The sequence below is a fragment of the Eretmochelys imbricata genome, chromosome 10, assembly GCF_965152235.1.
Source record: "Eretmochelys imbricata isolate rEreImb1 chromosome 10, rEreImb1.hap1, whole genome shotgun sequence".
Classification (NCBI taxonomy): Eukaryota; Metazoa; Chordata; order Testudines; family Cheloniidae; genus Eretmochelys; species Eretmochelys imbricata.
Genome location: NC_135581.1, coordinates 19150478 through 19160362, shown reverse-complemented (window position 1 = coordinate 19160362; position 9885 = coordinate 19150478).

Sequence of the window (9885 nt, the reverse complement as noted above, 5' to 3'; positions counted from 1 at the left end):
ACCAAATTGGACCGAAATTTGTGAAATGCTCCAAAACTATATTTTTGGTGAACTTGCTATTTTCAGGAGGTGTCCAGCTCTGTTGAGAAGGATTGAAGCCCCCCAGTGCTCAACTTCTGCATTCACAGGATTAGGTGAATCTTGCACAAACAATTTTCTAACAAATGATGCCTGCTAAATCCTTCACAAGAGGGCAGCCACTTTCCCATCTGGGTCCTCAAACCCTCTTCTGCTCAAGATCCTGCCAATTTGGCCAGGGGGAAAAAAATTCTTTGCAACCACAAAATTCTGATTACATAAGAGCCTAGTGTGTCCTTCCTGAAATTGTGAAGACTTAATAGAAATGGACTGACCAGTTTCAGAAGGGTTCGGATTCATTAATGTTTGTGAAGCAATTAGATATTACAGCAATGAGCAACCTAGCTCTGACCATAAGGAAATGTCTGATTCTGTATTATTGCAAGCTTTAGAGGGCATGCAACAAATAAGGCAAAGTCCACTAAATGAATGATGAGGAGAAAAATATTGAAAAGTTCCCTCATTCCTTAAGTACATCCATCCTGTGCACTGAATGAGGTGGGGTCCTCTGAGAAGAATACTATCTGATAATATAACTAACAACGGTGTCGTCGTGACACAAAGAGATCAAATTAAGTTTTTACAGACAACTCAATTTCTGGCATTTCCTAGCTTTCAAGAGCTTGAATTTGCAATCAAGTATTCTTTTGTAACTCTTCTGCCAGGCGGAGCCAGCAGCAACCTGGGCTGGGTTCAATATCTAGGGGGTCCTTTTCAACAATACAACACAGAACCAGCTCGAGTAACCTGGGAAAATTACATACCATCGCGGGGCGCCTCTGAGAGGCAATATTTCCCCTCTCACAAGCACAGAGTCTGAGTGTAGAAAATAAACTTTTAATGAAAAGAGGGAAGCCATCCGACGTTAATTAGGGAAAATGCCACAAGCAGGATTCATCATAATAAAACTCTGAGCAGGACACCCACCCCAGAGTGTGTGGGGCTGTGTCTTCTGCCTCATGCTCATGAGTTCTACAACCAAAAGTTCTTTTTCTGTGCCCACCCTCCCCGCTCCCTCACCATCCCCCATGCACAGTGGTTGTCCTTGGTCAGTGAGGAGCCAGGGTTCAGAGGTGCATCTGTGAGTTCACCTCCCACCTAGGGAAGAAGGTGCCTTGCTTGCTTCATCATCTGAGCACTTGTGCTGGCTGGCCACCCCACCAACCACTCATGCGCCAGCCAACTGTCAGTCACCTGCTGCCACCTGCTTCTCTGCTGTGACCTCTGCAGGTCAGCCTCTTAGTCGTTGTCAGCTCTTAGTGATTTTTAGCTCTTAGCAGGCTGGGCAGAAACACGATCCTACCACAAGTGATTTCAGCTCTGAGCACTTAAAATAACAAAAAGGCTTCTACTGAAGCCTATTTAGCTCTACCTTTGAACAGTGGGGAGGAACAGGTTAAACTTATGGACCCTTATGGAGAGTCCACACCTCCTGCCTGGGACACCTGTCCCCACCCCTCTTACTTTCGCAGGGATCCGGCATTCGAGCCCCAGCTTTACGAGGTCCTTTCAGCTGAGGGTGATCCTCTCATATGGGATAAGCTAAGCACAGTTCTGCTCCCCCTTATTCATACAATAAAGACGACAACATTGCTGATAATATTTCACTACCCCTTCATTCAGTACTAGAGTGATTTGTAACCCAACACCAGCCAAAGTAGATCACTTTGAGCAACACAGCTCTATCTGCTGGATATCTTGGCAGGGTAAGTGTGTTCATGTAAATACAGTTTGATCCTGAAGTCTCTCCCCGCTCCTAGCTAGCTGTCAGAGGAGAACTCATTCAGACTCTGCTTATACTTTGAACATAGCTTTTTCATACGTAATACACTATTTATATAATATTTACCCACCGCAAAAGGCTAAAACTAACAACTGGCAGATTCTTAAGCAGATGTGATTTTACATTTCTCAAAGTCTTTTTGATTATTGTATTCCACACTGAGGAGCAATGAAGAAATGGTACGGAAAGGAATTTCAGATAGCTTTGCTAATTGAGTTCCTAAAACTGTCCCCAGTGAAAATGAAAGATCAAAGACACAGTCAGGTTGAATTTGTGTTGCTTCCTAGGACAAAGAATCAAGCAGGACAACTTAAAGTTCTTTTTTTCTACTAAGTATTGTAGTGTGAATCTTCATATTGCTTCCCAGGACCTAGTCTAATTTTTAAAATATTAATGCCATAAACTACAGCAAAAAATGAGTTTACATTGAACCTGTGAACTGTTGAGCCTATTTCTTATTGTGATTAGTAATTAATCTTATAGAAGACATAAGTCATTTGTCAACATATGCTCTGTAAATCAGGTGTTCTCTGGGTGCCAAGGCATTTATTGGTCAGATGAAGGAGACTCCTGACAATCTTTCAGATGAATGGAAAAACTGGAGACATAACTCATATATTCTAGAAAATTTTAAACCATTGGATGCCATTTGGTTTTCTTGAAGATGATGGATCTAGATAGCAAAGAGATCCTCTATCAGAATTGAAAATGAAAGTGGATAAGCATGAAAAATGGGCTAGATCCTGAGTTGGTGTAAATTGGGGTTGCTGCATTGTGAAGCAATGCCAGTTTATAGCAGATGAGGCTCTGGTTCTTACAGGTCTAGTGTGTAGAGGATGGTTCAACATACGCAAAGTGATACACAGAAAACACTCTCCAAGGTGATCTGTTAGTTTGACACTAATGAGGCCAAAAAGAGTAAAAAAAGTGAAGATTGGGGAAGCAAAGTATAAAAAGCAGGCATATGATTTAACGGCTGTAGCTTTAAATCCTCCACAGATTTCTTTCTGGTGGACCCTGACAAATCACAGCACATACCCATCAGAGAAATTCCTCTCTGGAGGAATTTGATGGAGACTAAATTCTAGACCTGCATTGTACAGAATTAATTTCAGACTTTTCACAAGGAGGAGACTGGGAGTTACCTCTGAGTCAAACTGAAAGAGATGTAATTTCTAACCTGGGAGCCCCTGCTATTTAAAAATGGGCAGACAGGTTACTACTCTACTAGGCCTGTTGTTTCTAATTAGCACTGTGGGAAACCTGCCAGCTTCAGCTTGCACAGGTAGTCCAGGTTTGTCCCTCCACTTGTATCTTTTGGTTCTAATGTAAATGTAAGCAAATATTTCTCTCTATTTTTAAGGCTAGGATTTTCAAAGGAGCGTAAGGGAGTTAGGCATCAAACTCAGTTGAATTTCGGTGGTATTTAGGTACATAACTCATTAAGGCTCCTTTGAGAATCCCAGTTTTAGAGGCAGATTCTCCTTTGCCTTGCACTTATGCAAAGTGAATGTAAAAGGCTACTAAATCAGAATAGCAGTGTTTTATGCCCACTTTGTACTCCTATTTATATAGGTGCAACTAGCAACACAGGATGGCAGGCAATGAAGAATCAGACCCATCATGTCCACACTTCCCAGACTTCTCATTTCATCTGCGATGGAGGGTACACCAGCCTACACTGGGCCAAAGGGGGTTAATGAGAGCCTGTGGGTTCACTCAGTCTTGCCCCACTACCCCTGCAGTGGATGTCAAGCCTACAGGGGGTAGTTAAAAGGGCTGAACCTGGCTCAGTTGGGGGCTGACTGGGAAGGAGGGCACATCTCTGGCTCCCCCTCAGTAGGAGAAGCCTGGCTGGAGTCAGGGAGCTGAGTGCGATCTCTGGTAGATAGCATCCCTGAAGGAAGGTAGGCCTGCAACAGGGAGCCCAAGGCTGATGGGAATGACTGGCAGGAAGTGAGTCTGCCCAGGATTCTGCATGCGGGTGCGGGGGAGCCTGCAGGAAGACCCCTGCTGAGTAAGGGATGCCCTACCAGGGAAACATAAAACTTACCTGCAGCAGAACCAGCTGGGTGGCAGATAGTGTTAAAAAGCTCTGCAGGGAGTCTGTAGAAGAAGCTTAGAGAGGTGGGAGAGCTGATACACTGGGAAGAAGCTGGGAAAGGTAGGAAGTGGTCCAGGAAGGCAGCAAGGGGTCTGTGTAGCTTGACTCCTTATTGAAAGGTCCCTGGACCAGAAACCATGGCAAGGGGTGGGGCTGGGTTCCTCTATGGTTCCATTGAGAAAGGTAGAATGGAAACTCCATGATAAGAGGTAATGACTATTGAAAACCCAATACCAGGGTAAGGACTAGTGAGCCTGGAGTCCAAGCAAAGGCCCAACATGAGGGCAATGGACTGTTGTTTGTTGGAGTGTTGGTTTGCCCTGGAAGGGACAAGAAGACACCCCTTCATCCTGCACCGAGAAATTAAATGGGTACTGCGTTTACATTCTTGAAAACGGGATATCAGCCAACCTGGGTTCAAAACGCTAAAAAAGACTTTGAGAAAACTTTTTTAGACAGGAATTACATGATGATTTAGTTTAGCCTCTAGATAGCCAGTTATGATTTTGTTTTATATGTAACCAATTATTTCTACTATCCTTACTCACTATCTCCTGACTCTCTAGACTTCGATATTTATGCTGAAAATAAGAATAAGTTTATGATCTCAGTGCTGTCTTGTTAAGTAAAGTGCTGGTCCTGAGCTGACGCTTACAAGCTGGTGTGTGTACTGTTCCTTTGGGGACAACAGACCTGACATTTCTGTGTGTAGCCAGTATCAGGAGCTGCATATCACAGAGGGACAATTCAAAGGGGATCAGGGACTGGGGTGCACTATTGTTAAGTGGCAAGACAAAGAAAGGGCTGTGTAGCGGGGTGGCTACCTACTCCGGCCCTGACAGGGCTGAGGCCAGCCTGGGGAGAGGTCTGGGGCTGTGGGGAAAAGCCCTGGCTAATGAAGGGAGCAGCCGCAGCTGTGGCCAGCTCAATCAGGCCCAGCTGGCCCCTATAAGAGGCTGTGAGCCAGGAGCCCAGACTCTTCCTCTGCCTGTAGAGGGAGAAGGGCCTGGCTGCAAGGTGCCGAGTAGGACACCTAAATTGGAGCAGGGCTAGGGAAGGGCCAGAGGAGCTGGAAGCTCCGGCCTGGAAAGCCTCAGGCTGCAGGCCTGACTACAGGCCTAATAGGTGCAGGGTTGCAGAGGGGCAGCCCATGGGTAGGCGGAGGCAGCAGGTCCAAAAACCCCTTGCTGGTGATGAGTGGTGTATACACTGCAGTCTGCTCCTGATATAAGGGGCTAAGTGGGGACTGGCAGTAGCCCAGACTGAGGCAAGGTGGGGTTAGAGGGTGGGGGTTCCCCTGGGTGGGGAGACCCAGAACTTGAGAGGGTAGGGGGTACTGCCAGGGGGGCAGCACCCCAGAGAAAGGGGCCGGTGGTAAGGCAATCACCGGCCTGCAGAGGGCGCTCCGGTGGCTGAACGAGCTAATTCTCAACAACTACCCTCATGGGTGAGTCCGAACCTTTACAGGCTGGTATTGCCCAGAGGAGAGTACTTGAGTGGCTGAAAGGCAAGTGGTAATCGGGGGCTAACACCTAACTAAGCATGAGCGAGATTCCCTCCCACTAGAGGCAGAGCTGGGGAACAATGCAGGGAGGTAACAAGGTGATTCGGGGTAACCCAAGAACCATCACAGTCACCAACTCGCCTCAGAATTTTGCGTAGAAGCACTTGCACTGTCAGAAGCACCAGAACTTAATAAATGTTGTAGTGAGTTACAGGATTTCCCCAGACCATCAGTTATGCTGCATGAGTTCCTAGTGATGCACCAAAGAGCTACTACAGATGTAATAAGGCAAAAATGGAAAAAGGACTGGCAATAAATATCTCACCCCCACAGTGGAATAGAACAATATAAGAGATCAAGGAAGCAAGCCTGGGCCTTCAATATCATCTCTTTCAACAAAGAAACCATCTTTAAGGTGTGCTGGTCACCCCAGAGGCTTAAAAAATTAAAGCTTCTCCAAAGATCAATGCTGGAGTGAGCAGTGAAGGAGCCCCACTTGCACATACGTGCTGGTTATGCTCTGTTGTTTCAAGCTCCTGAGATGGAATAAAATCAGAATTAACATGATCCTCCTTGCCTTCCCCTCTCAAGACACAAAGGATGATACAACGGACTGGAAGTGCTGCCTGAGAAGGAAAGGATCATATACAGTGATGAGCTGCCAAAATCTTAACAACTGGTTCCCTCCTCACCCCACGAGGGGGTTGTGGCCCGCCCCCACCCCCGGGACTCCTGCCCCATCCATCTCCCTGCGTTCCTTGATGCCCCCCCCCGGACCCCTGCCCCATCCACCCCTGTCCCCTGACTGCCCCCAGAACCAGGCAGGAGGGTCTTGTGGGCCACCGTAGTAGGTGCCCACCGCGCCCCGCCCCTAAGAGCCAGAGGGACCTGCCGGGGGGCGAGGTGGGGAGTCCTGGCGGTGCTTACCTAGGGCGGCTCCCAGGAAGCATCTGGCAGGTCCCTCTTGCTCCTAGAGGTGGGGTAGCATAGCTAGTGGGGGAACAGGGGGAGCAGCCGCTCCCCCCACCGATCAAAAGTGGTGCCTTAGGCGCTGACTCTGTGAGTGCTCTGGGGCTGGAGCACCCCGAGGAAAATTTGGTGGGTGCAGAGCACCCACCGGCAGCTCTCCTCCACGCTCCACGCCTGGCCCCAGCTCACCTCTGCTCTGCCGCCTCCTCCCCTGAATGCACCGCCCCGCTCTGCTTCTCTGCGGCCCCCTCTCCCGCGGCTTCCCGCAAATCAGCTGTTTGCTCTGGAAGCCGGGGGAGGGGAGGCTGAGAAGCAGGCAGCGGCTTTGCGCTCAGGCCCATGGAGGCGAGCTGGGGCAGGGAGCAGTTCCCCTGCGTGCCCCCCAAGTTACCTGCTGCGGCATGGGCGGCCCTCCTCGTGCCCCCCCCCCATCCCAGCTCACCTCCGCTCCGCCTCCCTGGGGCTGAGCGTAAAGCCACTACTTGCTTCTCAGTGCTCCCAGGCGAACAGCTGATTTGCAGGAAGCTGGTGGGGCGGAGAAGCAGAGCAGAGCAGGGGAGGGGAGGAGGCGGAGGCAGAAGTGAGGTGAGCTGGGGCCGGGTGGGAAGCTGCCAGTGGGTGCTCTGCACCCACCAAATTTTCCCCCTGGGTGCTCCAGCCCCGGAGCACTTACGGAGGCGGCGCCTAAGGTGCCACTTTTGGCCGGTTGTTAAATTTAGAAGCCCTTCTCAGGACAACCGGTTCTAAAAGGGCTTCTAAATTTATCAACCGGTTCCAGCGAACTGGCTCCAGCTCACCACTGATCATATACAGTGGGTGGCACACTCCAGGAAAAATTCATTTGGGACAGTTTCCTAGAACTGGTCAACTAGTCCCCATGCCCCTTGCCCCCACTTCTCTCTTGACTTTGATTTCCTTTTTATTTTCTCTTTTTTAACTTAGTATGTACCATTAAAATCTGTGTGCTGGAAATATTGTGGTTAATACGCAGGAATTCAAGCATTGTGTAAATATCTTGATTTTTTTATCATTTCCATGGATAGTATTTTGTGTGTGCGTTCTATAAGTTATCACCTAGAATTTGTTTGGTTTGTTATAAGAAAAAAGAATGGAAAAGTTTTTAACACATATATTTTTAAAATGTTTTTGGCATTATAATGAAACCAGAAACCATGCAGGTTTTACGTTGTTTTGGATTTCATCGTGACACTAGTTATGACACTAGAAGTCTGTGGATGGCCTGACGGGGATGGGACTCCTGTTTCCAGCTTGCTTCCTTAAAGAATAATCTAAGACAGGTTGGATTTCAATCTGAGAGATGGAATTTGATACATGAAATGGAACACTGGTTGATGACCAGGCAATAATGTTCTTTAGAGGCTTGTAGAATAGAAATAAAAATAGCACGATAACAAGAGGATTTAATCTCAGAAAATATTGGGAAATATTTTTATAATGCCAGAAGCTCTAAAGGAAAGTGAAAAGAAAAATTTACTAGGAGCCTAGCCATGTTATGATTTTCCTGGAAACTGATTGTAAATAAGAATTATGTTCTCCTCCTTAACTAAAGAACTTCAGCAAACTCTTGGGGACAGTATTCATTTGTAGCCTTGGTTACTCAGCCAAGCTAAAGACACTGAGGCATATATTGATTGGAGATGCCATAATAGAAAGCAAATTAATTGAGACCAAGGGACAATAGTCTTCCCTCCACACTAAAAATCTAGTCTTTCCCCACTATATATAATTTATAGCACACTTTCGAACAGTAATAGGAGAATAACAACTCCTTTTCCTCCATCCATCCCTGTTTCAGACAGAGATGTGCTAGTCAATAGTTCCTTCATTTATTGACAAGTTCTTCAGTTGTATGAAAATATTTTAGGCTGCTGTGGTCCCATTTCAATAACTGGAATGTGTCTGTTGGTTGAAGAATCTATATATGTCTGTGGGTAAAAGAATGGCTACTTCAATTTAGGTTCAAATTATCTCCCGCTGTATACAGATAGGTTTCAGAGTAGCAGCCATGTTAGTCTGTATCCGCAAAAAGAAAAGGAGTACTTGTGGCACCTTAGAGACAAACAAATTTATTTGAGCGTAAGCTTTCGTGAGCTACAGCTCACTTCATCAGAGGCATGCATCAGATGAAGTGAGCTGTAGCTTACAAAAGCTTATGCTCAAATAAATTTGTGGCATGCATCCGATGAAGTAGGCTGTAGCTCACTAAAGCTTATGCTCAAATAAATGTGTTTGTCTGTAAGGTGCCACAAGTACTTCTGTTCTTTTTGTATATACAGATAGGTATTTTACATTCTTTTCCTAATATAGGCTACTTTGATTTCATTTGATTGACACTTTGGACTTCGATTGACACTTCTAGACTACTTGTGGCTACACTGCTCTTGCCCACAATAGTAAGCAGAACTCGCTGTTTTATTGTTTGTTGTATGTTTTATCCTAAGCATGGCAAGGGTCTGAATTAGCTTGATTCTTTGAAACGAACCCCTGAATAACATAACAATTCAGAGAGCATGGCTGTGAACGAAAGACTGCTGTGAAGGGTTCGAGGCCATTCTGTAATAAAAACTGTCTTTGAAAAAATATATTTGTAATTTGATCTTGAATCCAGAAAACAATAAACTGCATACAAGAAATGAACATTTGGTACCTCTAAAACAATCCATTGAATGAATTACTGACTGTCCTTGTAATGCAGAACTGGATGATAATGAAATGCGATAAATCCAGAGGTAATGTAAATGGAGCAGTCAGTAAAGGATAGGTAATCTGCCATAAAGTAAGGGAGGGTAAGTGGGGTTTTATTATTACATGACTTTCTTCCTTGATAAGTCAGAAACAGTGTCTTTGGCATGTTGAAAGCTTCTGAAATGGCACTGGTCTCTCTCCCTCCCCCTCCACCCCTCAGCCCCCCCGGCATGTAAAACTGGCAGAAAGACAAAACTGGCCAATTTTGGATTTGCAGGAGAAGCTTTTCATACACATCTCAATATAATGTAAATCAGTGGTACCGATGAACAGGAATGAAGTAGTGAGATGTCCTTGGAAGACCTTGAGTCCCAGAGAGACTTGTCGTCTTTTTCTGAAAGGTTTTCTCAAGAAATAATTCGTAAAAATTGGAGACTATCCTGGTCTAGCTCTCTATTTCTGGATTTCTGTCCCAGTTCAATATCTGCAATCCAAATGTTAGAGAGGAATCAGGAAGCATCTGTTTATTTTAACCATCATTAAATAATATAGGTGAAACAATGTAGGCATCTTGCCATACAGAAATATTGAGGTGGTGGATAGAATAGTGAGATTTTGCAATTTTTTAAAGTTGTTTGACCTGAACTTAGTGTTTATGAAAGTTTCTGGATTGATAGCCCTGGATATTGAAGTCCTCTCTCTAATCTCAGAACAGGTACAGGATTGAAAGGTAGTTCAAGC